Source organism: Pseudorca crassidens, chromosome 16 (assembly GCF_039906515.1).
Source record: "Pseudorca crassidens isolate mPseCra1 chromosome 16, mPseCra1.hap1, whole genome shotgun sequence".
NCBI classification, from domain to species: domain Eukaryota; kingdom Metazoa; phylum Chordata; class Mammalia; order Artiodactyla; family Delphinidae; genus Pseudorca; species Pseudorca crassidens.
In genome coordinates this window covers 20573691-20601312 of record NC_090311.1, presented here as the reverse complement: position 1 = coordinate 20601312, position 27622 = coordinate 20573691, and the positions used below count along the sequence as shown (strand labels likewise).

Sequence of the window (27622 nt, the reverse complement as noted above, 5' to 3'; positions counted from 1 at the left end):
GTACTAAAGACAAGAAAGTTGCACCAAAAAAAAAGGAGCTTCCAAAGTTTAAAGATGTCCCATTAGGTCTCTGGCCATATGCTAAGCTATGCATGTAAAGAGCAAGGCTCTTGAAGATTGGCAAAGAAAAGCTTCCAGGGAGCTATGAGATGAAGGGAGACTGAAGAAGAAGGTGGAAAATACGGTGGTCTTGACTGGCCACAGTAGAATGACTTTGCTGAGCTCCTGGGGAGGTCAGCTGAACACATCAGAAAGGCCAGATCTTAGGGGTGATGCACTTCTAGACCTAGAATAAAGTATTCTTTAGACTTGTCCTAACAAGATTCAAAATCAAGCCATGAGAGGCTCAGCATATCCCCTGGAAAATTAACTGTCTTTCAGAATAAAACTCAACTTTCTTTTAAAAAGAGAAGGAAATCCAGACTCTCAATAGTTTGCATATAATTTTGCATATATAACTGGTGAAATTTGGATAAGCACATCAGGTAACACAAAATTAATAGCCATGTCAAGAAACAAGAAAATGTATCTTATAATCCGTAAGAAAAGAAACATACGTATTTGTATATGCATTTGTCAAATTTAATTCAATTGCCCACTCTGAATTATGGTATAATTTAGATATAATAAAGTGTATACATGTTAAGTGTATAGTTTGATTACTTTTGAGACACTCACATAAATATAATCTCCACCCTGAATTCAGACTCTAAACGTTTTTATCATTGCAGATGATCTTTTCATATGTTGCTTGATTCAGTTTGCTAATATTTTCTTGATGATTTTATCATCTATGTTCACAATAGATATTTGTCTATAAGTTTCCTTCCTTATGATGTCTTTACCTGGTTTTGGTATAGAATGAGTTAGGAAGTAATCCTCCTGCTTCTATTTTCTGGAAAAAAATTTTAGAGAATTAGTAGCATTCATTCCTTAAATGATTGATAGAATTCACCACTGAAACCATCTTGACCAAGTGCTTTCATTTTGGGGAAGCTTTTTAATTACTGATTCAATTTCTTTTGTAGATTAAAAGCCTATTAAATTTGTCTATTGATTCTTGTGTCAGTTTTGACAGATCGTGTCTTTCAAAGAATTAGTCCATTTTAATTTAAATTATCAAATTTTGCAGCATAGTGTTCACAAAATTCCTTTATTATGCTTTTAATGTCCATGGGATTAACAGTGATGATCCTACTTACCATTCTGATAATAGTCGTTTATGTCTTCTCTTTTTCTTTCCCCTTGGATAGCCTGGCTACAGGTTTATCAAATTTATTGGTCTTTCCAAAGATCTAGTTTTTGTTTTCACTGATTTTCTCTATTGTTTTCCTTTTTCAATATCATTGATTTCTGCTCTTTTATTATTTCTATTCCTCTGATTGATTTAGGCTTATATTACTTTTGTTTATCTAGTTTCCTAACATAATTTTAGATCTTCTTTTTGAATATATACATTCAATGCTATAACATTTCCCTCTAAGTACTTCTGCTGTGCCCCCACAAATTTTGATAAGTTGTACTTTCATTTCATTCAGCTTAAATTATTTTTTAAAGCCGCTCTTGGAAATTTCTTTATTGATCCATGTGTTATTTGGAAGAATATTGTTTAATCTCTAAATATTTTGAGATTTTCCAGCTATCTTTTGGTTATTGATTTCTTGTATAATTCCATTGTTGATCTGAGAACATACTTGGTATAATTTCCATTCTTTTAAATTTGTTAACATATGTTTTATGGCCCAGAATGGGGTCTATCTTGGTGAATGTTTCATGTGAGCTTGAGAAGAATAGGTATTCTGATGTTGATTAAAGTTTCTATAAATGTCAATTAGATCCAGCTAACTGATTCTATTCCATTCAACTATATCCCTGGTGATTTTCTCTTTGCCTGTTTTCTCAATTACTGATAGAAGGTTGTTGAAGTTCCCAATGATAACAGTGAATTAGTCAATTTTTCTATCACTTTTTGTACATTTTTTATTTTGATACTCTATTGTTAGATGCATATATGTAAGAACTGTTATATATTCTTAAAGCATTGACCCTTTTTACCATTATACAATAACCCTGATAATATTTCTTGTTCTGAAGTCTGCTTTTCCTGAAATTAGTATAGCTACTCGTTTTCTTTTGATTAGTGTTAAATAGTGTATCTTTCTCCATACCTTTTAAAAAGTCTGTGTATTTAAAGTGTTTTTATAGACAACATATAGTTGGATCTTGCTTTTTTATACACTGTATTTTAACTGATGTATGTCTTAATCTGTTTGGGCCACTATAACAAAATATCACAGCTGGGGGGCTTATAAACAATATAAATTTATTTCTCACAGTTTAGAGGCTGGAAAATCCAAGGTCAAGGTGCCAGTGTGGTCGCATTCCGGTGAAAGTCTTCTTCCTGGTTCATAGACACAACTTTTCACTGTGTCCTCACGTGGTGGAAGGAGCCAGGGAGCTCTATGTGGCTTTGCCCTCATGACCTAAGGACTTACCTCCTAATACCATCACATTGGGCATTAGGATTTCAATATATGATTTATTTTTCTTTTGGAGGAGGACATAAACATTCAGACCATAGCAATGTATTTAGATCATTCACATCTAATTATGTATTTAATTATTGATATATTTCTTTTTATATATACTATGTTTGTAACTCTTGTATCCATTGCACTGGATCTTCATTTCATTTTTTTTTATTTTTTATTTTTATTTTTTGCAGTACACGGGCCTCTCACAGCTGCGGCCTCTCCTGTTGCGGAGCACAGGCTCCGGACGCGCAGGCCCAGCGGCCATGGCCCATGGGCCCGGCCGCTCCGCGGTATGCGGGATCCTCCCGGACCAGGGCACGAACCCGCGTCCCCTGCATCGGCAGGCGGACTCTCAACCACTGCGTCACCAGGGAAGCCCTCATTTTATTTTTATCATCTCTTCTATTTCTGGCTTCTCTGGCGTTAACTGAACATTTTATATGTGCAAACTAACTGTACTTTTTAAAAATGTTTTCAGTGGTTTCCCTAGAGATTGCAATTTACATTTTAACTAATCTAAGTCCATTTTCAAATTATGCTATACTGCTTAATGAGTAATGCAAATACCTTACAGCAGAGTGTTACCAATTCCTCCCTCCCATCCCTTGTAACCTTGCTGCCTTCTTTTCACTTACTCACATGCTGTAATCAACCAATAATTATTGCTATTGTTGCTTTGAATTATCTATTGAATCAGACAGAAACAAGAAAAATAAAGATTTTATTTTAAATTCATTTTTTCCCTTTTCTCAGCTTCTTTCTTTATGTAGATATGAATTTCTGACCTATATTATTTTCCTTCTTTCTGAAGTACTTTTTTAAAATAAATTTATTTTATTTTATTTTTATTTTTGACTGTGTTGGATCTCCGTTGCTGTGTGTGGGCTTTCTCTAGTTGCGGCAAGCAGGGGCTATTCTTCATTGCAGTGGCTTCTCTTGCTGTGGAGCACAGGCTCTAGAAGCACAGGCTTCAGTAGCTGTGGCACGTGGGCTCAGCAGTTGTGGCTCACGGGCTCTAGAGCGCAAGCTCAGTAGTTGTGGCACATGGGCTTAGTTGCTCCGTGGCACGTGGGATCTTCCCGGACCAGGGCTCAAATCCGTGTCCCCTGCATTGGCAGGCGGATTCTTAACCACTGAGCCACCAGGAAAGCCCTGAAGTACTTATTTTAACTTTTATTGAAAGGCAACTATACTGGAAATGAGTTCCTTCAGTTTTTGTTTTTCTGAGAAAGTTTTTACTTTTCCTGCACTTCTGAAAGACAATTTCATTGGATATAACACTCTACATTCGTTAAGTTGTTCTTTTAACACTAAATATTTCATTCTACTCTTTCCTTGCTTATGTGGTTTCTGATTAGACATCTGATGTAATTCCTACCTTTGTTTGCTCTATAGGTAAGGTGTTACCCACCCTACCAAACCCCAGTCTTCTTTCAAGGTTTTCTCTTTGTCTTTGGTTTTCTGTAGTTTGACCATGATATGCTCTGGTATGCATATTTTGGGGGTACGTACCTTGCCCGGTATTCTCTGACATTACTGGATTTGTGGTTTAGTTTCTCTCATTAATTTTGGAAAACTCCCAGTCATTATTACTCCTAACTTTTCCTGAACCTTTCTATCTTTTTGTTCTGATGTTCCCATTTATACATCTGTAACTATTTTGGTAATTGTCCCACCTATCTTGGATATTCTCTTCATCTTTTTGGTTCTTTTTCTTTTTGCATTTCAGTTTTGGAAGTTTTCTATTGATATATTTTCAAGCTCATAGACCCAGTCTACTTATGAGTCCATAAAGAAACTCTTCACTTCTGTTACAGTATTATTTTCCTGCAGCTTCTTCGGATTCTTTCTTAGAGTTTCTATCTTTCCACTTACATTATTCATCTGTTTTTTTGGTCTGTTCACTTTTCCATTAGAGCACTTAGCATATTAATCATAGTTATTTTAAATTCCTGGTTTGATAAGTTCAACACCTCTGTCACATCTGAGTCTGGCTCTGATGTTTGCTTTGTCTCTTCAAATTGTGTGTGTGTGTGTGTGTGTGTGTGTGTGTTTGTGTGTGTCTGCTTCTTTGCATGCCTTGTAATTTTTTTGTTTAAAGCTAGGCATGATGTATTGAGGAACAGAAACTGGGTACATAGGCCATTAGTGTGAAGGTTTTTTTTGTTTGTTTGTTTGTTTTGGCGGTACGTGGGCCTCTCACTATTGTGGCCTCTCCCGTTGCGGAGCACAGGCTCCGGACGTGCAGGCTCAGCGGCCATGGCTCACGGGCCCAGCCGCTCTGCGGCATGTGGGATCTTCCTGGACCGGGGCACAAACCCATGTCCCCTGCATCGGCAGGTGGACTCTCAACCAGTGCGCCACCAGGGAAGCCCTAGTGTGAAGTTTTTTGTTCATCTGCCTAGGAGTTAAGCTCTTTGCTGTGGCTGTAGGTATCACAGACTCCAACTTCTTCTAATGTCCTTGTTTTTGTTCCCTCTATTGTCTTTGAGTTTCCCTAGAAACTCGTTGGTAAATAGAGTTTGAGCTTTGAAGCTCTTTCAGCTATAATCCCCAGCTAGTATACGGGGGGGGGGGGGGGGGCTTATTGATGTGCTGGTAAGGTGTTGGGGGGTAGGGAATGTATTACAAAATTCTATGCTTAGGTTTCAGGTTTTTAGTGGGCCTGAGCCCCTGGACTCTGGCTTTTTCAAGTGCTTCTCAACCCTTCCCCACTCTGGTGACACAGAAGACTAGTAGAGGTGGAAGTTGTATAATTTTCCTTCCCCAAAGTCAAATGAGGCTCAGGTGAAGTCTTTTGCCTTGGCAGGTAAGTTGTCATTGAGAAGAATTCTCTGGGCTTACTTTATTTTATTTTATTTTAAATTTATTTTTATTTTTGGCTGCATTGGGTCTTCGTTGCTCTGCATGGGCTTTCTCTAGTTGCGGCGAGCAGGGGCTACTCTTCAATGCATTGCACAGGCTTCTCATTGTGGTGGCTTCTCTTGTTGCACAGCATGGGCTCTAGGTGCACAGGCTTCAGTAGTTCTGGCACATGGGCTCAGTAGTTGTGGCTTGTGGGCTTCAGTGCGTAGGCTCAATAGTTGTGGCTTGCGGGCTTAGTTGCTCCACGGCATGTGGGATCTTTCCGGACCAGGGCTCAAACCCATATCCCCTGCACTGGCAGTCAGATTCTTAACCACTGTGCCACCAGGGAAGCCCCTCTGGGCTTACTTTAAATAGGTTACTCTTCCCCTTTCCCTGTTCAAACACTGGCAGATTTTTCTCCCATCTTTACTGGTGGGGCTCCTGGAGGTAAAACACATGAAAGTCTACCCCTCCTTGACTGGTCCCCAAGAGATTTTAACTTTCAAGTTAGTCCATATATAGCCTCCAGAAGTTCACTGAAGCCACTGTTTAAGTTTTCCTACAAGTTACTGGTTCCAGAATCTGCTTTAGGTAAGCTAGCTAATCTGTATTCTGTGTTTTGTGTATCCACCTGTCTCTCCAGTTTTGAGGGTGGCAATTTGTCCGCTGACCTTGACTCCCTGAAGAATCTAAGAAAAGTCCTTTCTATTCCAATTTCTTCAGGTTTTTTCTTGCAACGGGGGTAGGAGTGACAACTTACAACCTCTCTATATGTCAGACTGGAAGCTAGATGTCCTGTTGAATATTTTTATTGTGAAAGGTTGTTGGATTTGTCAAATGTTACTTATGCATCTGTTGAAATGAAAATTTGGTTTAACTTTTTATTCTATCAAAACTGTGTGTTAGGGCTTCCCTGGTGGCTCAGTGGTTGAGAGTCCGCCTGCCGATGCAGGGGACACGGGTTCGTGCCCCGGTCCGGGAAGATCCCACATGCCGTGGAGCAGCTAGGCCCATGAGCCATGGCCACTGAGCCTGCGCGTCCGGAGTCTGTGCTCTGCAGCAGGAGAGGCCACAACAGTGAGAGGCCCGCGTACCGCAAACAAAACAAAACAAAAAAAAAAACAACTGTGTGTTACATTAACTGACTTTGGGATGTTAAACCAACCTTGCATTTAGGGGTTAAATCAACTTTGTCATGGTATATAAACCTTATTCACTTAGAATCAGTCAGGAGCAAAGTTCAAGATTTCCAAGTTGGGCCATTTCTACATTTTCTGAGAGCAAAATATCTCAGATGAGTTCATAAGAATGTAGGAGTAGCTGTCACCTCTGTGAGATAGATTGTGTCCAAAGGTATTTTTTTTCATTCCTGAGCTCTTCTTGATGTGTGCTTACTATAAACATACCTTGGAAATACTGCAGGTTCAGTTCCAGACTACTGCAATAAAGCAAATATTGCAATAAAGCAAGAAGTCACATGAATTTCTTGGTTTCCCAGCAAGTATGCAAGTTATGTTTACAGTGCAATATAATCTATTAAGTTTGCAATAGGATTATGTCTAAAAAACAATGTATATACCTTAATTAAAAATATTTTATTGCTAAAAAATGCTAAACTTTTATTGCTAAAAAATGCTAACTTAGCATTTGAATGCTAAAAAGTGCTAACCTTTGAGTTGACTAACATTTGAGCCTTCAGTGAGTCATAATCTTTTTGCCAGTGGAGGGTTTGAAATATTGTGAGAATTGCCAAAATGTGACACTGAGACACGATGTGAGAAAATGCTGTTGGAAAAATGGTACTTATAGACTTTCTCGATGCAGGGTTGCCACAGGGTTACTTTCAATTTGTAAAAAAAAATGCAATATCTGTGAAGCATAATAAAGGGAAGCAGAAGTGTACTTGCTCTCTGCTCTATATTTCCATCTGGGGATATGCTGGTGTGTGGTCCAATGTGGAATTCACAACATTCTGGTATATATCATATGCATCTTTTTCTTCAATTTATAACTTCACCACACAAGTGAGTCCTTCCTGGGATCATTTATAAAATTAACTACTTGGTTCAAATGCTTGTCTTAGGGTTTACTTTTGGAACCCCAATCGATGACTGACTTGCTCAAACTCTGTTGACAGCTTTCAATTACTTTCAGAGTAAAACCCAAACTTCTTAGTTTAAATGGCCTATGGTGATTCACACTAATTGTCATTTTTAATGTTCTTTCTCAACACATTCTGCACGGGACACTTTGTTACAGCCAGATTCAGCCCTGTCTTTCCCACACCCTCTTCATATTCTCCTCTCCTTGCTATTACACTCATACTATTACTTATACTTGGAATTTCCCATAGTAGAGTGATTAAAAACAGACTCTGAAGTCAGGTTGCTTGCATTTATATCCTGGTTTTGACACTTACTAGCTGTGTGTTCTTCATCAAGTTACTTAGTCTCTCTGTGCCTCCATTTGCTCATCTATTTTACAGGAATAATAACAGTACCTAACTCAAGAGGGCAGAGAGCAGAAGCAAGAAGAACTATAATCCTGCAGCCTGTGGAGCAAAAACCACATTTACAGAAAGACAGACAAGATGAAAAGGCAGAGGGCTATGTACCAGATGAAGGAACAAGATAAAATCCCAGAAAAACAACTAAATGAAGTGGAGATAGGAAACCTTCCAGAAAAAGAATTCAGAATAATGATAGTGAAGATGATCCAGGACCTCAGAAAAAGAATGGAGGCAAAGATCAAGAAGATGCAAGAAATGTTTAACAAAGACCTAGAAGAATTAAAGACCAAACACTGAGAAGAATTAAAGAACAAACAGAGATGAACAATACAATAACTGAAATGAAAAATACACTAGAAGGAACCAATAGCAGAATAACTGAGGCAGAAGAATGGATAAGTGACCTGGAAGACAGAATGTTGGAATTCATTGCCACGGAACAGAATAAAGAAAAAAGAATGAAAAGAAATGAAGACAGACTAAGAGACCTCTGGGACAACATTAAACGCAACAACATTCACATTATAGGGGTCCCAGAAGGAGAAGAGAGAGAGAAAGGACCCGAGAAAATATTTGAAGAGGTTATAGTAGAAAACTTCCCTAACATGGGAAAGGAAATAGCCACCCAAGTCCAGGAATCACAGAGAGTCTCAGGCAGGATAAACCCAAGGAGAAACACACTGAGACACATAGTAATCAAATTGACAAAAATTAAAAACAAAGAAAAATTATTGAAAGTAACAAGGGAAAACCAACAAATATCATACAAGGGAACTCCCATAAGGTTAACAGCTGATTTCTCAGCAGAAACTCTACAAGCCAGAAGGGACTGGCAAGACATATTTAAAGTGATGAAAGGGAAGAACCTACAACCAAGATTACTCTACCTGGCAAGGATCTCAGTCAGATTTGATGGAGAAATTAAAACCATTACACAGAAGCAAAATCAAAGAGAATTCAGCACCCCCAAACCAGCTCTACAACAAATGCTAAAGGAACTTCTCTAAGTGGGAAACACAAGAGAAGAAAATGACCTACAAAAACAAACCCATAACAATTAAGAAAATGGTAATAGGAACATGCATATCGATAATCACCTTAAATGTGAATGGATACGAAAACAAGACCTGTATATATGCTGTCTACAAGAGACCCTAGGGACACATACAGACTGAAAGTGAGGGGCTGGAAAAAGGTATTCCATGCAAATGGAAATCAAAAGAAAGCTGGAGTAGCAACACTCATATCAGATAAAATAGACTTTAAAATAAAGGATGTTTCAAGAGACAAGGAAGGACACTACATAATGATCAAGGGATCAATCCAAGAAGAAGATATAACAATTATAAATATATATGCACCCAACATAGGAGCACCTCAATACATAAGGCAACTGCTAACAGCTATAAAATAGGAAATTGACAGTAACACAATAATAGTGGGGGACTTTAACACTTCACTTACACCAATGGACAGATGATCCAAACAGAAAATTAATAAGGAAACACAAGCTTTAAATGACACAATAGACCGGATAGATTTAATTTACGTTTATAGGACATTCCATCCAAAAATAGATTACACTTTCTTCTCAAGTGCACATGGAATATTCTCCAGGATAGATCACATCTTGGGTCACAAATCAAGCCTCAGTAAAATTAAGAAAATTGAAATCATATCAAGCATCTTTTCCAACCACAGCGCTATGAGATTAGAAATCAATTACAGGGAAAAACATGTAAAAAACACAAACACATGGAGGTTAAACAATACGTTACTAAATAACCAAGAGATTCCTGAAGAAATCAAAGAGGAAATCAGAAAATACATAGAGACAAATTACAAGGAAATCACAATGATCCAAAACCTATGAGATGCAGCAAAAGCAGTTCTAAGAGGGAAGTTTATAGCAATACAAGCCTAGCTCAAGAAACAAGAAAAATCTCAAGTAAACTAACCTTGCACCTAAAGGAACTAGAGAAAGAAGAACAAACAAAACCCAAAGTTAGTAGAAGGAAAGAAACCATAAAGATCAGAGCAGAAATAAATGAAATAGAAACAAAGAAACCAATAGTAAAGATCAATAAAACTAATAGTTGGTTCTTTGAGAAGATAAACAAAATTGATAAAAGAAAATAATAATCATAGTACATAACTCATGAAGTGAATATGACAATTAAAAAATTAGTACTTAGAAAGGTACCCCATTACTTAGTAAATACTGAATAAATGTCAGCTATTATTATCCCATCTCCAAATCTTGCCTTCAAAGCAGCTCGATCCTCTACTTCAAGGATGCCTTTTTTTGAACCCATAGCTATATATAAGCATTGCAGCTCTTAAAGTCTCTCTTTACCTATATTTTTCTCTTTGCATTTATTTTCTATCATGCATGATATGTAAATTTAATTTCCCTGATAAAACTGTATGTTCCATAAGAAAAAAGGTAATTCCCTTTCTTTGTATCCAATTCAATGCTTAGCACATAGTGCATACTCAGATATTTAATGAATGACTTAATTTTCACCACAAAATAAAAATACATAGCACATGTAATACATATCAATTTATAATATCTTAGCCAAAGTCAAGTCACAAAAGCAGTAGAAAATTCCCAATTCAGAGTTACATTTATCTCCAGGAAACAAATCGCAAGTTAAAAACTGTGGAAGTTAAATAACAGTTCAGCCTCAATTGTTCATCTTTATTATATGTGAGGATTGATTCCACTGTGGATTGATTTATATCACAAGAAAAATAAGATTTCAGATGAAGAAACCAGACCTGTTTTTGTTGTTGTTGTTATGTCTGTGGTACACAAACCCCTAGGCCAGAATATTATTTCCAATTACCCCCATGTTTATGAATCACATAAAAACTCTACGTAGCCCAAACATTCACAAAGAAACATTATTTTTATTCAAACATGTTTCTCTCCAGCCTCTTATCTCCTTCTTGACTTAAGAAACTGTTCAGTTCACATTAACAAAAATCACCATGCTAAGATGGTGATTTGGAAGGTGATTACATGTAATAGCTTCTGCTTTATAATCGAAGAGATAGTACTCATTTATCTATCACGTGAGCTCAAATCTCTATATTCAAATCGCTGCCAATTTCCGAGACGAGGCTTCACAAGATTTCAAATACAAAATCTAGGACAGTTTCCACCAAAGGAAGAGAGTGGGAGCTCAGTTTTTGTTTTGTTTTGTTTAATGCTCCAGTGGAAATATAATTAGCATTTTAGACATATAAAATTGTTATTGGCATCTGATTCAGAAAGTATGTACTATATTATATCTCCTGAGTGTAAGTCAATATACTGGTTACTTTAAAGGATTCCATGACAATAAGACAGAGTCTCTGCCCTTCATGAGCCTTTAGCTAGTTAAGACAAATGTTCAAACTCATCTAAGCAAGAAAAAGAACATTATAATAAAGCCCACATGAGAAGCCCAAGTGCCATTTGGATTAAACTGAGGAAGGAAACAAATTCACCAGGATAATGGGACTTGAGTCAAGACACTTATATGTTATGGAGGGAGTTACACTTCAGATGAGACTGGAAGGAACAGTTAGACTCAGCATTTGGAGGTGGTGAAGAAAGGTTCTCCACAGAAAATAAAGAACATGTATGATCTTATTTTTGCTGGCTGGTATATATTCATTGTGTTCCTGGCAAAATAGCCCTGATTTTCCTTTGAGGAAGTACCACTCTAGTCCGTGCTCTTTGAATGTATTTGCTGTTACTGGTGGTAACCTAGGCCTATCATCTGATTTTACTATCCACAGTGATTGATTTAGGTATTTAGAGCTTAAATCAAATACCTTGATTTAAGGTATTTAGGCCTTTTGAGTCAGTGACTGAACAGGTGATGTTTGCTTTGGCAATGACCTTGAGCATGGGAACGGATAAGCCTGAGGCTGCTGTTTGCTATCTTTCCTCCACATGGACCCTGGGACTAAAGCCAACATAAAGGTAAGACCTAGGAGATGAAGAAGACTGGATCCTAATGACATCATTTGAGCCTGAATGTCAAGCCTACATGGAATTAGCTAGCTCTAAACTTTCTGGTTACTTAGACTGAAGAAATTATTCTTCTGATAATTTGGGTCAAGTTTTCTGTTGCTTCTAAAATAAAGGGTCCAAACTGATTTAGTAAATAAATGCATGGATCTGGAAAATCATGTGTAGAAGTAGTAATATCTCTCTGAGAATAGAAAGGTTTCTGCTGTATCTTTATCAATAACTGTCAACATCTTGCACTCTCAGGAACTGACATTTACCTTCAGTGTCAGACCTCACTGTGTACACTTCAATTAACTGAATCTCAAAATAACAGAAAGTGAGACCAAAGCAATGAGAGGACTTTTAATGTGACTGTCAGATTTGTTTTGCCCACTTCCCATTGCCTACCCCCACCATTGGGTTGCCTTCTCCAACTAACACATGGGTTAATTAGCACAGAAGCCTTCAGCCAAATCCACTGCCCAGTCTACTTCTATTGTGTCTGAGCAGCAACTGAAAGCTGGTGGTAACATTTGAAATTGATGATGATGACATAATAGCTTCCATTATTGAGGGCTTCCTATATTCCAGGAACTGTACTAAAAATGCTGGATGTATAATTCCCTCATACCTTCACAAAAGTCCTGTGAGTTATGTACTCTTTCCCTGTATAAAGATGAGGAAACTGAGGCTCATAAATATTAATTAACTTGTTCTAATTTCCACAGTGTCATTGGTCAACTCATATAAAATCTATCTGATCCCAAGCCCCACTCCCAAGCCTCACCTTAGCAATAATCTGTGAGTTTACAGTGTATCTGGAGCTTTAAGTGGTTAGTAAGAACTTGTTGATAGGGTCAATCGAGAGCTTGCTTACTTGCTTTCACTGGTATGGAGATCAAAACACAATTCTGTTCAGTCTAAGGTGGCTAGACAGATGCCCAGCAAAGTCCGGGGTCTTGGGAAAACAGTTAATTGTGGCGGAGAGATCACCATTTGCTCTCTACAGTTGTAATTAATAAATAAATGCTTACTCTTAAATACGTTATTCTTATTGACCACAGGAGTACAAAGCAGATGAGAAAGACGAGGTCTAGAGAGGTAAACTACTCTGAGAAATAGTCTGAGTCAGGATGAGAATCTGACCAATCTGGACTGACCCTCTGAGTAGATCCCTGTTTCTTAGGGAAAGTTTAAATCTGAACCATAACTAAGACCCTGGAGCTGGGGTTATGATAAAAAACTTGGCAGTTAAGTGGTCAAACCTCCAGCTCTCATCACTGAAGAGATGTGAGGTGGATATTCAGGAAGTGCTGCTTCAATGAAGGAAATAAATTAGCATCTGTTAAAAACCAGTCACAGACTGGTGTACTTATGCTTTTATCTTTCTCAATCAAATGGTAGTGTGTACAATCTTTTTGTGGTAGATAGTATTATCCTTATTTTAGCAAATAATAAAAGTGAGGTTCAGAGCACTAACTAATCCCCCAAACTACCAAATTAGTAATTTTCAAAAAGCAGGAATTAGATCTCTTTTATATGTCTATATATCTAAATGGAGCTTTAAATGTAATTGCATCACAACACACACTCACTCCCAATATATGACTTTAAATTGTCAACCCAGAAATTCATTCTATCAATGAATACACAAAGTTTATTTTTTAAATGCATTCTATTTAATGCATATTTTATTTGTTGGTATGTTTGTTTTTGTTAGAAACTTTGTTTTGGTGTGAAAATTAGTCAAGATAGCCTTTTCTTCAAAGGAAAAAGAGAAACCAATCTTTATGCCTGATGCTCTAGGTTTTGAGTACTGTGGGTTAGAAAGAAGTGACCAAAAAAAACGTACAGGCTACCTTTTTTTTTTTTTTCTTTTTGTTACACAACGGGAGCTTATATCAGCTTCCTAAGTTACTGACAAAAAGTACAAAGCAGCCATCAAGACCTCTCAGTAAATGTAACATGCAACCCTCAGGAACAAGAGGACCCAAAAAACCACAAGATTCCAATTTTTAGTCCTCTTTTTCATCACTTTGATGGACACTCACATTTATTGAAACATTCCAGTGGCTGCTTTGTGCATCCTTGTCACCAGCTGTGTGACTTTGGAAAACTCTATATTCTTGGTGCTTTCGTCTTTGAGTCTTGCAGAATTAGGAACAAATTGTTTATCAGAGATAACTGGAAGAAAACGTCATCCAGTTAGTCCCCTGGTAGTGAATAGGGCTACACCCCACCCATCTACACTGCTCTTTGAGAATACAGAGGTGAAGAAGCTACAGTAGGTGTTGGAACTTAAACGCTTACACAGACCACACAGGGGATGTAAACGAGTGATGTGAGAAAATTGGGAGTGGTGGAGCACACAATATCTGGAGGCATCCAGAAGGTAGTTTTGCAAAGTGGCTATAATGCTGCTAGAATTTGGAGTACGAATGTCTGGGATTCAATCCTGGCTCTTCTTACTAACTGTGTGTGCTTGGATAAGTTATCTAAGCATTTAATGCCTCCATTTCCTCATCTATAAAATGAAAATAATTTAGAGGGTTGCTGTAAAAATTAAATATTATCTATATAAATTTTTAGCACAGTACCTGACAAACAGTCAATGATCAATAGATTTTTTTCTTCAAAAAGTACAGGGATACACTTATATTTTCAGCAAAGCCTTGACTGGCTTGACTTTAACTGGAGTGGGAGAAAAGGGATGTCTTGTTAGCCCTGGGGAAAGTGAAACACACGTGAATCACTTCCATAACTTAAGTACTTGCTATTTATTCCAGGAAATTAAAATTTTACTTTATTTCTTGACTATAAATTGTGCTTTACACTTTAACATTCTAGAGTAAACACAGAGTTGTCCTTGAAAAGTGTAAGAATTGTAAAAACATGAAATAGATATGAAAGCAAGAGAGGAAACTGCAAATATTTGCTAAGTAAAATTTTAAAATCCCATTTTATCTAATGGAACACAGACTGAAACAAGTATTTCTAGGAAGTACATCAAAGGGGCAAAATGTTTTTTCTATACGAATTAACAGAAGCAAATAAACAACATCCAAGGCCAAACTAAACAGATATCAAACATAAAAAAAGCAATCACAAGAGGAAAGGTATTAGGAAATTAAGTATATAGAAAACTGTCCAACCTTCAAAAATGTTAATTAAAAGAAACATGAGATACTTTTCCACTTATCACACTGGCCATATTTTTTTAATGAAGATAACCTGATTAGAAAAAATTCAGCTGGCTCTCATATATTTGTGTTAAGAGTATACAATGCTATAGGAAAGGTTTTAGAAAGTGTATATCCAAGCTTTAAAAGTGTCAAAAGACAGAGTTCATAATGTCAATTATGAGAGTCTACCCTGTGCAAACAGTCAAAGGCACAGAATAAGCTTTACATGCAAATATACAAATAGGTTCTTTTTGGCCAAAATACTTAAAGGAGGTATTTGCATTTTAAGAACTGACACATAGTAGTTTGCAATATTAAAATGGTAACTAAACACAAGGAGAAAATACGAAGTGCCACACCAAGACTTTCTCAGGGCCCCTTCCCTCCAGCAGGCCTGCGATATAATTGAAGGGGACAAAGCACATATTGGAAAAATCTTGAGAATAAATGTAATATTTTAATTAAAAACTTGAGAATAATATAAAAAGGAAAACTTGGAAGCTGCCGAGAGGCAAAGTAAAATAACAGACTAATCTGTACATGTTTCTCTTTTATATCTGTTTTATAATAATAAAAGTAATTCAAGGCTATTCCCAAAAATGTGAAAAATATAGGATAAAGTAAAACAAAGAATATAAAATTATCTTAATTTCCTTAGATAAATTTTGTTTAATTTCTTCTTTTCTCATTGTGTTTCATTATATTTTTCCTTCAGCAAAAACATCTTTTTTGTTTTTAATCCTTGACTCATGTGAGATGAGACCTGGGGAAGAGTGGCTAGATACCCATGTAGTAACAAGCAGAGGGTCTTTCTAATGTGCCTGTGATTATGTCATTTAGACACTATTCAAGGCCCTAACTGATATTTTTAAAGGAAACCCAGAAGATAAATATGCATTTGCAAGGGCAGAGTCTGTCTAGACATCATCTGTTGTAGTAAAACTGTTTGAATTCACGAAGAAAAAACCAAGTGAATTTTAGTTTAGACCAAGTTCCCAAACCTGAGTCCTTGATAGCTCTAGCACCGGAGGTCAGACCTCCATCCTCCTACAAAGGGTTACATAAAGGAGTCAGGCTTCTTGGGTTCAAATCCTACGTTTTGTGATCTTAGACATGTTATTTAAATCATTAGTAGCCTCAGTGGACTCATGAGTGTGCCTGTGTAAAATGGGATGATAATAGAAGAAACTTCCTCACAAGATCATCATGGAGATTAAATGACATAAGTTGTAAAAGCGCTTTCCTAAGTGCCTGCCTCCTATTTAATCATATATTAATGGTTATTATAATTATTATTTTTAGTTAGTCTCATGCCTTTCTCCTCCATGATGTTTCACAGCACTTAGAGCAGTTCCTTTTCCTTTTGAAAAATAGCTGATATTCTGTGTCACTCTGATGTCCCTTAGCCACTAAGAAGGGCATCTGGGTTTGGTCAGGGAGTGTCTGGGGAAGCTGAAGGAGGGTCTTTTGGAGCCAGAGCCTTCTTTTCCATCCTAGTTGCTCCATTTATGAACTCTAGGACTTGGGCAAATATCAACTTCTCTGAGCTTCACAAGCTCATAAGGAGAAAATACCAAGAACTACCTTGGAGGCTGTCAGGAGGACTAAATGAGATATTCCGAAGATGACTAGCATATTGCCCACCATGTGATAAATGCTCAGGAAATACAGCCCTGAGTCAGTGGATGGAAGCAGTGCCCCATAAGTCACGGCCTGCTAAGCCTTTGGCAACAGGGACACTCATTTAAATGTTTATCACTCTATCTCTTTTTTTCCTGGGATTTAAAACCCTGTTTAAATGATTTTGGATTTATTAGCAGTGCTAGTGATGCTTAATGATTGATTCGTTCTTCCCTGTAATTAATTGAGGTGATTAGAGAAAGCATTCTTATTACTGTAAAGTTTGATTTGTAACAACCTCTTAAACCCAGAGGGAGGGAGGGAGTTGAGAAGAGGTCAGTCCCCTCCAATAATGAATACACACCCTCTCTCACAGGAGTAGAGTGCCTTTTTTTTGAGAAGGGTATTCGGAATTTAGGCATGATTGGCTAGTGTCTCTTTGCCAACAAGGCTTTAACCTTCAAATGAAAAGAGCCAAAATCTATACCAGCATTTCCCAAAACATATTCTGTGAACTATTCAACCCTGCCCCCAACCATGAAACACTCTACAGAGAATAAAAGAGGGAGTGGGTCTTATGTTCAAATAACTTTGGAAGTCTTGCATGAACTAGCGCCCTTGAAGATTCACAACACACAAGATGACCCACCTATGTAATGTTGGGATAATCCAGATAAAGAAAATTATTTAATGAAATGAAGCCTTTTTCCCCTGTCAATTAATATCTCTTAATGCTGTGAAGAATTAGCATAAGCCAAAAACTGCTTAAGAATTCTTATCTATAAATAGATAAACAGACATTCAATAATATATATTTAACTATATTAAAAGTTTCAAATAAAACAGAATGCACCTATGCTGCTTATAATAAATGATTACCTTAAGAAGGGTTTTATACTGGAGAAATCATACTCTAAATAAAGGTGAAAGTTGTTTTGCTCACTTAAGCCACTTTCTTGCCTTAAATGCCTTCTTCATCCTGTTTGCTCAATGAATCCATAGTGTCTCCTATTAAATGGATATTAAATGGACACCCACAGAAGAATCAGTATCTCTTTCTCTAAACTTGTGTACTTATGTCTTTTTGTAGTAGTAAAGTTTGAATTTTGATTCTCAAATCCTTTCTCTCTAGTTTCTGCTCTTTTCAGATACTATCTTGAAGAGGTGAGGGGGAGATAGGAGCCCTTAAACACTAGAGTATTTGCATAAGTGATAATTTGAAGTTACTGCCGTTGTGTAGAAGTGTATAGACCAAGGGAAGAGTGTATAGACTTTCCAAACTCCATCCCTTCCAACAAACCTCACTAAATAAATGAATTGGAACTTTGTTTGTTCCTCAACTCAAATATAAATAGCAGGGATATGGGCTAATTTACTGTGTGCCGAGATTAATAACTATACATTGTTAAGAAGCTCAGGATGCTGTTTTGGGGGACTAAGGTCCAGGTGATTTATTTATTCCTTCTCCCTCCATCATTCCTTCCTTCTCTTTTTTTAAAGCTAAAGTTTACTTGTTTGAGCTTATATTTCTATCAGCTATCAAATATAAGCTTGAACCAGGTGGGATATAATCGGCACAAACCCTGTGATTCTGTAGTGCACCATGATGGGCCCTCCATACTGAGAAAGTTTCCAAGCTATAGCTGAGTCATTGTCAGGTTGCTTGTGTTGCTGCCTTAAATGTTTTCCTCTTGACATTAGTGAATGTAAGACTTTTATTTATTCTCTGTTATGCCTGATTTTTAAAAAAGGAGAAGTTTGTTCCTCAAAGAGAGAAAAACAATAATTATTCTTGTTCATAAGAAGAGAGCTTTAAAACACACTGATAGCTGTGTCTCTCACACCACCAAAGCATGCTCATCCCTTCTCTGCCTTAAGTAAGACAAACACCTTTTAATCTTATGGATGGAAGCACCCTGGCATTAAAAAGTCAATTAACTAATTGCCTGCAGTTAATTTACTGGTGAGACTGAGAACAAGAGCAAGAAAGAGAGGGAGAGAAATTAAATACATGTTATATAGATATATAGTTTATATATTTATACATCTATATAACGTATCATATACAATATAGAATTTACAGACCAATGGAAGATTTAAGCCACTGCCCCAGGGATGGCACCTGGACTAGGTTGGGCGGAGGCTGTGCCTTAGCCAGTAGGATGCATGGGTCAAGGGAGGACAGAGAACTGGCAACAGCAAGATAATTTCATGTCAGAGCCTTTGGCACTAATGGTGTCATCGAACGGTCACTTATTCATTCAACACATAATTACTGAGCTCCATGACTTTTCTATGTGTTGGGGGAACAGCAGCAAGCAAGACAGACAAGAGGGATGATTTCAAAGTTGACACTGAAAGGGAAAGCACACACACAGAGTAAATTTAATGTGAGGGCCTCAAATAAAAGGGGTTTCTAATGGAACCCAGTTCACCTAATCCTCTTCCTCCCACCCCCTTCTAGACAAAGTATTTCTCAGAAAGGAACTAAAGAGCTATTTTTCTCCTCACTCCTGCTTGCTCTTTTTCTCTCCGTATTCTTCTCCCCCTTTCTCTCCCTTTCACATACTACACATATGAACTTTCATAACTGGTATAACTTCAATATAATAATAATAGTTAAATTCAACATAATAATTATTTGGAATATTGATATAGGGTTGGAAAATATTTTGCAATGTTGGGATATAAATTTCCTGAGCGCTTATTCTTTTAAGTGTTTTTTTGTCTACTAACTCATTTCAACACAACACCTTATGAACTAGGTACTATTATTATTCCCATTTTAATTATATGGAAACCGGAACTCAAAGAGGTTAGGTGTACTTCCCCATCTAACCCCATGGCAGAGCCAGGCTGTGGGCTCAGGGAAGTTTGGCCCCAGAGCTTGCTCTCCTGACCATCCCATGTAATGTGGACCCTAATACTACCTGAGTGAAAAACTCACTTGTCTTTTTAATGTTTTTTTAATTTTCCTGTAGACTGGTGAAAATTTCGTCAAAGCCCTGCTTTGACCCACTAATCTGGGTCCAGGAACCCTAGCCCCGCGCTATCAGCCTTATGAAGGTTTTTAATTCTCATCCCAGATTTATGTTGTAGATGTTGTAGGACAAGAGCTTAACTGTGTTCATAGGGTGCTGTTTACAATTTATTTTGCCAATGGCTTTCAAAAACTGTACACACTACCTGATTTTGAACACTCTCACTCAATAGCCCTTTTAACAATGTGTTATTAACCTGGTCGTCAGGAGACTGAGAAATGACCCTCAGGTGATGAAGGGATTTTATCTCAGAGCCCATAGATGGACTTGAGGGGCCTAGGAATCCCCTGAAGTCAAATGAAAAAATGTATTCAAATGCCAGTAACCCTACACACACACGCACACACGCACTCCACACACACATGGTCTGGGGAAAAGATCCAAAGGTTTCACAGGAATCCTGAAAATATCCATAAGCCAAAAGAGCGTAAGAACTACTGCTCTAGGCCTGAGGACTAATTTACCATGTGACCTTATGAAAGTCACTGGGCCACGCTGTACCTCAGTTCTCCTCTTGTCAAATCATAATTTAATTCTACTCTGACAAGTCTTCTAAAGGGTGAAGACTGAATGATATAAAGTCCTGCATACATATTAGCTATTATTATTTCTTTACCCTTTCTCTTTTACCTTCTGAGAGATTTTGTGAAATTTAGTCATGAAGGTTCTTTTGGGCAAGTCACAAAATTTCACCTGTGCAATGCTTTCTGTATCTTTATTTTTGAAGATATTTTAGTATTCTGTGCTCAATGTAGATGGAAAACTGTTATTCCAATTTGTCCCAATAGCCAAGAAAAATGTTAAATTAAGGATAAATGAAAACAGTAAATCTGCATTTCTGCCCATCAACTCTAGAAATAGAAGATGAAGTGAACAGGTAAACATCGAAACGCACAACATCATTCCAGGCTGATTTTAAAACCTCGGTAAGCGGCTATTTTAAGAGCAGAGCAGCTTTTCTAAGGAAATAAGCAATGTTTATGTAGGTGTGCTCTAGCACTGTAGTCCAATATCAGAATATTTTCAGAAGAAAAAGAAATTCCAGTTAATGTGATTTTGCTCAGAAAGAAGGCTCCAGCAAGTACCAAAGACATTGTCATGATTTCTCTCATGGCTCTGCTGCTCTGTCTATGAGAAGCATCATATGCCCACACACACACATACACACACACACACACACACACACACACACAAACACACACACATCAAAGCAACAGATGGTTCCTAGAGACATTGAAGGTACATCTGATAGCTTGAGTTCTTGGGATTATCATCTGGCCTGAATTCCCTGCAGAAAATCTATTATTAGGCAACATTTAGGAACACGGTTTTATTGTGTTGCCCTCCTACGGGTGAATGAGATGCTTCTAACAGTGGCCTGGGAAACATGCAGCTTCTAAAATCCAGGTAACAGGAAACAGAGAGAGCTATCCTGAGCCAATATACATATATCTAGATAGACAGATAGATAGATAGATAGATAGATAGATAGATAGATAGATAGATATACCATATTGGTTCTGTTTTCCTGGAGAACCCTAACACAGTTTCCATGATTAGAACAATCATTTTGGGTCACCTAGTTCAGCCTTTTTTCTTGAATCTTTGGTATAAGGCCTATGATATATAGTGATGTAGGCAATACTACAACACCTCTAACAGGTAGCTCACTACTTCCATGTGAAAAGCTCTAATCATCATTCATTTATGCATTAACTCAAACATTTATTAAATTTCTACTATCTGCTGGCACTGTGCTATGAATAAGGAGCACAGCAGTGGACAAGAATCTCTACCACAGCAAACTATTTATTTCATGGAGAGAGAACTAAATCAGAAATTACATTTTAGCACATCCTTTTACTTTTAACTGAACACTCATATGTAAATCTCACTAACTGCTCTGGATTAAGCCCCTAGCAATACATGTAACAAGTCTAATTTATATCCCAGAGACGAATCCATTAGGCATTTGAAGACTAACTATCACAGCTTTGTAAGTTAAAAATCCCTAATCCATTCATTCTTTTTTTTGGAGCATCTGCTCTGTGCCGTGTTGCGGAGATATAGCAAATTAAATACTAACACAAGCCCTGCCTTCAAGGAGTCATCCCTTCTTGCAGCTACCTTGTTTTTATAGTTGTAAGTCCTCCCATCCAAATAATTCTCTATTCGCTACCTTAAATACTAACAATCAACATTGTGCTAGAGATTGACTTACGCACAGAACTAAGTGACACAAGTCTCTGGCATCAAGAAACACACAGACTGGTGGTAGAGGCCAGTGTAGCTACTCCCTTCATCTAATCATCATGAATTCACTAAATTAGATACACAGAATATACCTGGTTGGTCGATTTCCCTTTTCCATCACTATCCAGGGTAAATAAATATATGTGAAAGAAATATTATGATGATGTTTACATTTACTAAAAATAATGTAAAATGAATGTCAAATACTGAGATTTGATTGTAGAGGTTATGTGAAGTATTTGAAGATTGCTAAATCCACAAAGTCCACTGACCCAACCAATGGCAATTTACGCTTTATTCCTTTTCCTGGATTATTTTCTAAGACCTAGGGCTGCAGTTTATTCTGTACCACCCAACATTTTGAGACCCCACTGAAACATTAAAGCTTGGAACTTGCCAGGAAAACCCTCTGAGCAAATACTCCAGGTCAGTCTGCTCCCCTTTCTCTCCACGTTGGCTGCATCTCAGATCCCTCTGGCTTCTTTAACTCCTGCCTTCAGGAGAGTCAAAGAACACAACTAACTGTTGTTTGTCTTCTTTCCTCCAAAGCACTACACACTATATAATCCACCTCCAGTATGTCCGGAGGGATGGGAAACATTTTGATAGTGGTTGTGATCTTTTTAATCTCCTTTACTTTCTTGGCCTGAATCTCTGACTTTCATTGTTCAGTCTCCCAAGGGCCTCTCTGTCCATTAATTCATTGGGTCCTCCAAACATTGCCTTGTTTCTTTAATGGATTACTTTGATATACTCATTTTTAAATGAGGATATAGTAATACAGCCTAAGAGAGAGACACTTAAATTTCAGCTTTTTAAATGAACACTTCATGAATAAGCTCATGGTACTCCATTCTTGAGGCTCTCCCCTGCCACCCATTGCTAACCCTCAGCCCTGAGGTAGGGTTTGGAGATGAAGGACAGATCAGGATCATCTAGAAGACAAGCACAGATGTCCTGTCAGCTCCTCAGCCAGGTCCTCCTGTCTACCCAAAGTAGAGGAGCGGCCACAGCACTCTTTCATATCACCTTATTTTGTTTACTTCATAGCATTTTTCATAATCTGAAATTAATATATTCATCTGCTTTAGCTTGGTTACAGTCTGTGCATCATCCACTTTACCCCTACTCCTACTTGATATAAACTATAGGAGAAAAGGACCTGCTCCGCTTCTTTATTGCTTTATCCCTAGCCAGTACATAATGAACAGATAGAAACACTGAATAATAAATGATTGAACCAGAAGATCAGAAGATGTATCTTTCATAGTGGCTCATCTCAGAAAAAGAAAACTGTCCATCAATCTAGGCCAAGTGGCTGTACTCAGAATTTAATTATATTTTACATAAACTTATCACATCCTATCTGATTTTTCTCTGACAGTAACTATTGAGATATAGGTTTATCAATTAAATGAAATTAATAAAATGGCTGCTAAATCACTAAACTTATTCTAATTTCTCTTTGGAAGTCTAGAATTTGGACATACGAGCTTCTGCAGGATTCCTAAGATGCGCTGAGGTTAGCTATTTGTTGGCGGTAGGGCAGGCCAAAGATATTTGATTACAGCGTGACCCCTTATTCATGATTCTAGACTTCAGGAAAAAATCCTCAGTTAACTTTTAAGAGTTAACACAAAATATTCAATACTCTACAATAATATCATCTTTAATATGATAGGATTTCCTTGTAATGTCTTGAGGATCAATACAGAGACTAACTTAATTCTAGTAGTTTCCTCCCACCTCACTCCTTGCTGGCTCTGCTTCTTCTCTCTGACTGGGATCCTCTATCTCACTCCCCATAGGTAATATCATCTAATCTCATGATAACGGTATACCCTGCCTCAGGCTTTTACCTTTAGTTCCAAATCCATATATTTAGCTACCTAATTCACACTTCCACTTGGATATTGCTCAGGCAGTTCTAACGTAATATATCCAAAATAGAACTCTTGATTTCTTCCTCTAAATATATTCCTCCATCACACCACCCATTTGCTTAAACCATCAACATTCGACTTACCCTCATATTCTCACCTTCCCTCAGCATTAGGCCATGTCTCACCAACTCAGAAACTATTCTTGGAAACTGTCATGTTCTCCTGCAGCAATATATGCATTTGATCTCCTCTAATTGAAAACTAGTTTTCTCTGCATCACTGAATTTCAGATTTTCCAATAAAATATAATGAGTCTGTGGTGACATTTTTCGTAGCTCCATGGGTAAATCTTTGATAATCCTGGGCTCCCCCGTAGACCATTCTCCATGGACAAGTCAAACAGTAACCAGCATAGGTACCTCCTCCAGAATGACCTGTACAATTGTTCATAAAGTCTCTCTAGAGTAAACAGTGGCCACTACTAACCACAGGCAAAAGTGTCAGAAAAAGGAATGTGCTCTGAAATCTGATGCATTTCTATGGCCAGCATTACAGCTCAATGAGAAAATTCAGTTGCTTTAGCACCTGGCAGCATTTAGGATTCCCTCCTACTATAAATCTTTTCCTGGCTGAGTTACTGAGGGCAAACTGAGAAGGAATGCCAGAACAGAGTTTTAACAGGCAAATAACTATGAGCTGCTCCTAAGGTCAAGGACGATGATAAGAGAAAGTTGTCAGGATTTAAAGCAGTGGAGAGCAGGGGAAATAGGAAATAGATCTCTGTACTCCCAATTACAAATAATTGCTATCAGCCATCTTATGATTTTCCCTAAAGCACAGCAGAGTGAAATAGTACTAAGTAGGTAAGCAACCACCAAAATGCATTATGATCAAATTGCAAACTTAAAATAGAGTAGATTTCCAAACTAGACAAATCACAGCAGCTATGTCCACCCATATTTGCCTCAATTGGTTTACTGGGACAGGAGAGGAAATATTATTAAAGAGATCGGTAATGACCACAAAGAATGAAGGACAAAAAGACAGCTCATGACACCACAAATCTTACCTAATTGGCTGGTTACTACTCCACCTTATTCTAGAAAGAACTACCACGAAGTGCTAAATACTTGCAGGAAACTGACTTTGTTTCTCAGTTTCCCTCCAGTCAGGGCAAGAGGAGGACTTGTGAGTTTTATAATGTACGGTAATATGTGCTCTGTAATTGCAATTCTTATTGCCTCTAGACCAAACCACTGTGGTGTAGGCAGCAGAGCAGAAATAAAGAACACCTTAAATATGTTCTGATGCATATACATCAGTATCAAGGCATAGCTGAAGAATGGTATAAAGTATAACAGTAACCAAACTTCTGTAATGTGAAGAATTTTAGGACAGTGAATTGGGCCAGCTAGGAAGGCAAGTGTCACAGTTGGTTACAGCAACAAACTCCAAAGCAGAAATTTTTACCCAAGATTGAAAGTTGCTCAATAATATAGCAAGAACAGTTAAAGACCTACCAGAATTTGTAGCTGCAACGGCACATGTAGGTGGTAACCATTCTCAGCAGCAGCATCCTCAAATGCCAGAGACCAGTGACAAATGCATGAAGTATGTGTGTCGCAGTCAGAGACCAATGATTACATAATGTCTAGAGCAGAGAAGAAGAATAATCAAATATATCAGTAACAATTCTGTAGGCTGAGGTCAATCATTTATTATCAGTGGAAAGGCTAGTCTTATTCAAAGCCATTAGTGTCCATGAGTAAATTAAAATGTGTGTTTTGATACTTGTTTTTCGTTCACATATTTTGTTCCATTTGACATCAGGAATCCATTTAGACTATACGTCTATGTTTAACTCTAATAATAAAAAAGTGAATTTTCTTTCACAACAGAATCTAAATAGACTTGTAATTCATTAATTTGCACAATATTCCTCTCTCCCTTCAATCATAAAATTTCTGGGTGTTCTTCCTATGTATACATCTTAACCACATCTCTATCAATGGTGTCTTGGAGCCCCAGCTTAATATTGAATGGAATAATCTGTTCTTGAGTCAAAAATTTTGCAAGTAAATGAAATTTCCCAATCCTAGAATGCAAAACAATGTATATCTTGTAGAGAAGATCTTGCATTTCTTCTATATCATTAAATGTTCAAGTAACGTTTTTAACATTCCAGGCAACTTATACAACCAAATACATGAAGAAGTAATGCCTTTTTTCATATATCTTCAGAAGCAAAACATCCAAAAATACTGTTGGTTAGTTGATCTTGTATGCATAAATTATCTTATATATAGTCTCTGCAACCTTTGGGCTCCCTCTCCCTTTTCTGAAGAAAAGTAAATATCTTTAGTTTAATCATAGCAGTAGGTAAAATTCAGCAGGTCAGAGGGTCACTGAGATCTTGGTAAACAAAGATTCTCAATCTCCAATACCACTCACACTTGAACTTCACCAGGTTTAACTCAATATCATTGTGTGCACATCTTCTGAGAGTAAAATTTCTCATCTCCTTTCTTTATGATTGAGCTAATTCTGTCTAAGTGTATTGCAGACTAATTGGATTCAGGTTTACTTGCAAGCACAAAGAGACATCAGGCAGTGAGGCTGTGTTGTGAGTTAAACCAACCATCACCCTGGAGACCACTCTACTTCATCCTACATCAAGTTCACCACCAACAAGACCCACATTGCTTTGCACACAGACATTGTATCTAAATATTCCTAGAAGAAAGAAATTCTAGAAAGATATATTAAAATTTTCCTTCTGGAAATGTATATATTTATTTTATGGCATTCCCAGTGCAAAAGTGTATAAATATGGTCAGAAAAGAAAGAAAGAAAAATAAATGAACATGGAGATTTTCCCTTGGTCCTACTCTCTTCCTCTTCTCCCTTTATCCTGTCAGAATAGTATACGTCAAACCAGAGCCTGATGCTGTAACTGGGCTTCCGGCTTTCATTTTCCTTCATGAATCTTTCAGTATTTAAACCTCTGTTCAATATACTAAGATGGATGGCACTATCCCTTAATAGATACAACTTGTTTCCCAGCCACTGACATGTGTGTGATCCTCTCTAATTTTCTGTTATATCTGAATTTCATTTGGCTGCTCATATTTTTAACACACTCATTTTTTCAAATATCTGTCTTCCAACATCTTATTTTCAAAATAACAATATTTACCTGATTATTATTTATTTAATTTTATTTCTTAGCACATAGCATGGTGTCATAAATGCTGCAACCCACTCAACTAAGTTTTCTCAGGTTTTGTGTCCTGTCATAAGGACCCCTCTGTTTAACATGAGCTGAGAAAGACAACAGACAAGAGGGACAAAGACTAGATGTATTTGTGTAAAAGAGAAAAATGAAAAGAGTGAGAGAGGATCACCTAGAAAGAGAAAATCCTCTTGGCCACCCTAACTTCATTCATTTTTCCAAGTTATTGGTTCGTTTTTACCACATCTTGCCAGTTCAGGGAGGAAAATGCCCACCTAGAATATAAAATCCAGCACAGATCAGTGAATATTTACCTAAAATTTGATTCTCTAAACAGCAAAGCAGACATCAGTAAAGTGCTACAGCAGCAGCAGGGCTCAAACTAAATGAAAGAGAATTATTCTTTAGAAAACCTATGTTAGATTCTGGGCCTTGGCAGAAATGGGAAATCACTGGAACACAGTTTAAGGAGACCTAAGAGAGGAAGAGGTGGCCACAGTGGGCATCAGAGC

At 37.4% G+C, this 27622-nt stretch overlaps 1 long non-coding RNA gene across 1 annotated transcript in view; it reads right to left on the bottom strand.

The window, feature by feature from the left end:
- The window catches only part of LOC137208407 (uncharacterized), a 135333-nt gene extending 109805 nt beyond the window's left edge, over window positions 1-25528 (bottom strand). The window contains exon 1 of the long non-coding RNA XR_010935622.1: window positions 25399-25528. This is a non-coding gene — a long non-coding RNA (uncharacterized lncRNA). The remainder of the gene's footprint in view (window positions 1-25398) is intronic.
- Window positions 25529-27622: the final 2094 nt, after the last annotated feature.